The sequence below is a fragment of the Montipora foliosa genome, chromosome 10 (genome assembly GCF_036669935.1).
Source record: "Montipora foliosa isolate CH-2021 chromosome 10, ASM3666993v2, whole genome shotgun sequence".
In the NCBI taxonomy this organism is placed as follows: Eukaryota; Metazoa; Cnidaria; class Anthozoa; order Scleractinia; family Acroporidae; genus Montipora; species Montipora foliosa.
In genome coordinates this window covers 20,503,353-20,509,352 of record NC_090878.1, presented here as the reverse complement: position 1 = coordinate 20,509,352, position 6,000 = coordinate 20,503,353, and the positions used below count along the sequence as shown (strand labels likewise).

Genomic DNA, 6,000 nt, shown 5'->3' with positions numbered 1-6,000 from the left:
GTAACCACTCTTTCATGAAATGTGGTTTTAGACAGCTCTCTGAATTCAGTATCAGCCTTCAAGCACAGTCTTAAACGAGAACTTCTTAAAAGATGTATGATCCAATTTTATTTTGCCTCAGTATAGGATTATTGTCTTTGAAACGCCCTCTTTGAAAGTCCATAAAGGATGTATGTATGTTGTTTAACTAACCAAAATATTGCTTTCTAATGAAAACTGCAAACCAAATGCTCTTTAAAAAAGTAAAGATTTCTCTGATATGCAAAATCCCTGGGGGGCTAGACAGACCTGGCCGAAAATGCATTGAAGACTTAGGAAACAGATCTTTCAGTAATAGCCTGAATAGTTATTATAAGCTAAGCACATATTAAACAAACACTCTCCTCGCACATGATGTACACGATGTTAGGAAGCCAAAACCCAATTGTACAAGAGCCTAAGACTGGACTAACTGCTAGTTGCAACCGTCAACAGATTTATTCTCTATTTTCTTTTCGCTTTGGGATGGGGCCTAAAGCGAAGGGAAAGGTCCTGCGAACGTAGTTGCTTAATCAAGTTTTCTGTACGTCCTAGATAAAATAGTCGAGCATAATTGAAATAATAATTTGAATAAAAGACATTTTTTTATGAGCAAGCTCTGAAACTGTAAACATATATTGCATATAAATACAAAGAGGGATCCAGTTTAAGTTAATGTTAAATAACTAATGAATTGATTAAATTGAAATAACACATTTTTGAATTACTACTAAAAGGTAATGTCACAAAATGACAATTGCTCACGTGAAGAACGTTGTCAAGACAGAAACGAAACGATAGATAAAAGCAATGATCGCGCAACAAAATTCCTTTTAAGAAAAAGTTAAAATGATGTCAACGATAAAAAATAAGTAAATAAATTGATTGATAAATAAGAGTTTAGGACACATGGAAACTCACACATTTCTAGAAAGGAATGGATTCGCGATACTTTCATAAGCCCGTCAAAGTTACCAAAACAGAGAGTTTTTTAAAGTTAAATTTTCACCTTCATCCTCATGCCCCAATCCACTTTTTACTTTGGTGACAGTATGTCTGCATTAGAGAAAAGGAGTTTTTGAGCAAAAATTGTGAAGGCCTTCTACAGACTAAGTAAATATTAGTAGTAATTTATTTTGTAACATTTAGACAAACGGGGGTTGAAAAAACATGCTACGAAGTGCCCTTAATTGAAGCCCCCTTCATTGATGGTACTGAAATAAATTCAGCTTCAGCAGTGAAGCTCTTCCAGAATAGCCAAGTCAGGCCCGTGTTCAGATTAAAGTCCATCTTTCACCTTTGCGGAAGGTAAGAGTCTTAGAAAGTTTTTTTTTTCTCATCTATACTTGAGCTTAGGTTATAGTTAAAGCTGGTTAAAAGGACTTAATATTGTAAAAGATGACAAATATGAAAAGAAAATGATCTTTGCTCTCAGTTTATCGCACCTTGATAACCAAAGCTTACTGACCGAGGGTTGCAAAAACAAGCGAAAAGAGACAGAAATTTCCGCGCTATAATATGATTGTCCGTGTATGGGAGACATGGTGGCACACCTCAAACAGTTCGATGTAACATGATAAGTAGGTTTAGCTGTTTACTAGATAATTTGTAACAATGCATGTTGCGTTTTTGTCATCTGAACTGGTGGGTTTTTATTCTCTTTAATCATGTTAATGGCCGATAAGAGGCCGTCATGGCCTGTAGTGATGCTTCAAAAAGGCTGCGTTAGAATGCATAAGGTCACCTAAGCCAGAACGGCTAAAAGTCAGGGACTTTGCCGAGTGCGCTGCAAATTGTACATGTAAATATTTCTCTGATATGCAAAATCCCTGGGGGGCTAGACAGACCTGGCCGAAAATGCATTGAAGACTTAGGAAACAGATCTTTCAGTAATAGCCTGAATAGTTATTATAAGCTAAGCACATATTAAACAAACACTCTCCTCGCACATGATGTACACGATGTTAGGAAGCCAAAACCCAATTGTACAAGAGCCTAAGACTGGACTAATTGCTAGTTGCAACCGTCAACAGATTTATTCTCTATTTTCTTTTCGCTTTGGGATGGGGCCTAAAGCGAAGGGAAAGGTCCTGCGAACGTAGTTACTTAATCAAGTTTTCTGTAAGTCCTAGATAAAATAGTCGAGCATAATTGAAATAATAATTTGAATAAAAGACATTTTTTTATGAGCAAGCTCTGAAACTGTAAACATATATTGCATATAAATACAAAGAGGGATCCAGTTTAAGTTAATGTTAAATAACTAATGAATTGATTAAATTGAAATAACACATTTTTGAATTACTACTAAAAGGTAATGTCACAAAATGACAATTGCTCACGTGAAGAACGTTGTCAAGACAGAAACGAAACGATAGATAAAAGCAATGATCGCGCAACAAAATTCCTTTTAAGAAAAAGTTAAAATGATGTCAACGATAAAAAATAAGTAAATAAATTGATTGATAAATAAGAGTTTAGGACACATGGAAACTCACACATTTCTAGAAAGTAATGGATTCGCGATACTTTCATAAGCCCGTCAAAGTTACCAAAAGAGAGAGTTTTTTTAAAGTTAAATTTTCACCTTCATCCTCATGCCCCAATCCACTTTTTACTTTGGTGACAGTATGTCTGCATTAGAGAAAAGGAGTTTTTGAGCAAAAATTGTGAAGGCCTTCTACAGACTAAGTAAATATTAGTAGTAATTTATTTTGTAACATTTAGACAAACGGGGGTTGAAAAAATATGCTACGAAGTGGCCTTAATTGAAGCCCCCTTCATTGATGGTACTGAAATAAATTCAGCTTCAGCAGTGAAGCTCTTCCAGAATAGCCAAGTCAGGCCCGTGTTCAGATTAAAGTCCATCTTTCACCTTTGCGGAAGGTAAGAGTCTTAGAAAGTTTTTTTTTTCTCATCTATACTTGAGCTTAGGTTATAGTTAAAGCTGGTTAAAAGGACTTAATATTGTAAAAGATGACAAATATGAAAAGAAAATGATCTTTGCTCTCAATTTATCGCACCTTGATAACCAAAGCTTACTGACCGAGGGTTGCAAAAATAAGCGAAAAGGGACAGAAATTTCCGCGCTATAATATGATTGTCCGTGTATGGGAGACATGGTGGCACACCTCAAACAGTTCGATGTAACATGATAAGTAGGTTTAGCTGTTTACTAGATAATTTGTAACAATGCATGTTGCGTTTTTGTCATCTGAACTGGTGGGTTTTTATTCTCTTTAATCATGTTAATAGGCGATAAGAGGCCGTCATGGCCTGTAGTGATGCTTCAAAAAGGCTGCGTTAGAATGCATAAGGTCACCTAAGCCAGAACGGCTAAAAGTCAGGGACTTTGCCGAGTGCGCTGCAAATTGTACATGTATATATTTATGTTAATTCTTATTCCAGTAAAGGACCAATCGACCCTTAAATGACGATGAACTGTGATATAAAGTAGCCTTAATCTTTTTTTTTAATACGCGTGTCCATAATATGATTGTCTATGAGAAGAAGTGTTGTTTCCTGTATTGCACATCGTTTAATGCTCCTTCAACCAGTAGCGGTTTACCGTAAGCTTACCGTAAAATTAACTGCATTCCAGGGAAGACGAGCGGGAAACTGTATATTGGCAACATCCTTTGATGTACCATTGTTTTCAACAGTTCTCTCACTACCGTGCTAAACTATAGTGATTTTCCCCGTTTCAAGCCTTAGTGTGAAACAATGTTGCATTTGTTTCTTCGAATAATTTCCGCTGAAATGATGTCTCTTGCGCTATGCAACATTTCTTGTCACTATTAGCGGCTTCCTTTTCTTCCACTCTTTCCTCTGGTTTGATATCTCCTCGTTAGAGTTTTCACATGTGTAGATGATTCTCTTCCAAATTCGATCCGCCAAACAACCCTGTAATAATTGTTTACGGATTTGACGTCTCGTTCAGCGCCATCAAAAGAGAACGCACAGTTCACTGAGGATCATATTCTCTAGAGTTCTCTGGGTCGTTTCCAATAAAATTGGAAAATTAAACGAGACTTACCTGTAAGTCGTGGTTTGATTGAGATTCTACCGTGGCTTTGCAGGAATAAGGAGGTCACGTGAGATAGGAAGCATGCGATATCTGAGCTTTGGTTTTGTGTGGCTTAGACTATGCAGGAATGGGAGGTCACCAGCAAAATGTACAAGGGTACAAAAGGGTAATGGGTGGGATGTGACCTCCTCATTCCTGAATCAAACCACGACTTACAGGTAAGTCTCGTTTAATTTTCCAATTCTTGCATACAATCGGAGGTCACGCGAGACTTCAAAGCTAGAAGCCACATAAGACTCAAGCAGTTGATATCCAAATGGCACACTGATCATTTAATGGTTATTCTAACCAAGAGTACCACACATGTATGGCATGCCATGTAACTTTATAACAACAACTCATTCACAACCTCTGTAGTGGACACGTACTAGAGATTAGTACATACAAATTAAAGAGGTAGTTATTTTAAGCTAGTACTACTGAGAACAGCCTCTGCAAAGTTATTGTCACTTCTAATTGGACGGTCATAAAACTTAGCAAAAGTTGAGTCAGAACGTGTTCATGATCTCTTGAATGGGAACATTAGCAGCTTTAGCTGCAGAGGTGGCTGCACCCCTAGTACTATGGGGTTTGAAAACTGTGGTATCAATTCCTGCAGATTTCATGGTTTGTCTAATCCACCGTGAGATGGTGTCTTTAGAGGCTGGTCCATGTGGTGCTTTATAATAAATCAGCAGTTGCTTTGTTCCCTTCCTAAGAGGGGCATTCCTCTTGATATAAGCTTCTAATAACTCAACAACACAAAGTCTTTTGTCCAAGGTGAAACTCCGAAAGAGAACAGGAAATAAATGTCTATTCTGGCCCCCCTTAGCACTGGTTTGTTTCAACAGAGATGATATGTAGAATGTATATTTTCCAGGTGATATGCACATTTCCTCCAGTGAGAGTTTCTGTAAAGTCTGAGTTCTCTGTGCTGACAGAAGGGAGATTAGCATGAGTAGTTTGAGGGTGAGCTGTTTTTTAAAACAGCTCACCCTTAAACTACTCAAAAAACTCACAAAACTTTTCCAGCTGTTGATAGTATGTCATAAAAATGACATACTATCAACAGCTGGAAAAGTTTTGAGGTAGTTGAGTACAATCTGGGGATTCCATGTTTCGGTGTAGCGTGGTAAGGCCGGTTTTTAATTGAACAGGCCAGACATAAACCTTGATACTGAAGGATGTTCACCCACTTTTATACCGTCTACTGTGATAAAGGACGACAGGGCGCTTCGTGCAGTTGCTACAGCGCTGTATCCCACAGTTTTAGATTGGTGCGTAAGGAAGTCCAGGACTTGTTGTAGTGTTGGGTGTATGTAGCTTTATGGAGGTATCCTTACAGAACTTAAGCCAGGCGGTCACATAAGTCTGGTATTGCTTTCGTGTCCCTAGTACGCCATGAGTCCAGAATTATGTTTAGAGGTTCTCCCTCAACACCTTGAGCTACTAAGGAAGCCCTGACACAAGAGAGCCATGAAGTTGAAGTTTGGGTTACAATAAATGAACTTCCATGTGGTGGTATGGAAGTGTGAAGGTTGATTTTAGCGTCTTGATATCCAATGGTTGAGATTTCAGCAACTGCAGGAGATGTGGATACCAGAACTGGGTTGGCCAATAAGGGATCACCAGTATTGCTGTGGTATTGCTTTCTTGGATGTATTGTAAAACTTTGCCTGTGAGACTGAAAGGAGGAAAGCAGTATATGAGCTTATACCTTGACCAGTCTAGTGTGAAAGTATCAATGGCTATTGCACCAGGATCTGGTTTCCAGGCTACATATTGGGATACTTTATAATTTAGCCTTGACGCAAACATGTCTATGTGAGGCTCACCCCACTTTGCCGTAAGTTCATTAAAGACAGAAAGGGCCAAAGACCATTCAGTGTTACTGTTGTGAAAAACGCGGCTAGCCC

General features: G+C 38.2%; 1 protein-coding gene across 1 annotated transcript in view; it reads left to right on the top strand.

The window, feature by feature from the left end:
• LOC137973399 (uncharacterized) overlaps nucleotides 1–6,000 on the top strand; it is a 69,792-nt gene that overhangs the window by 14,789 nt on the left and 49,003 nt on the right. The window lies entirely within an intron of this gene.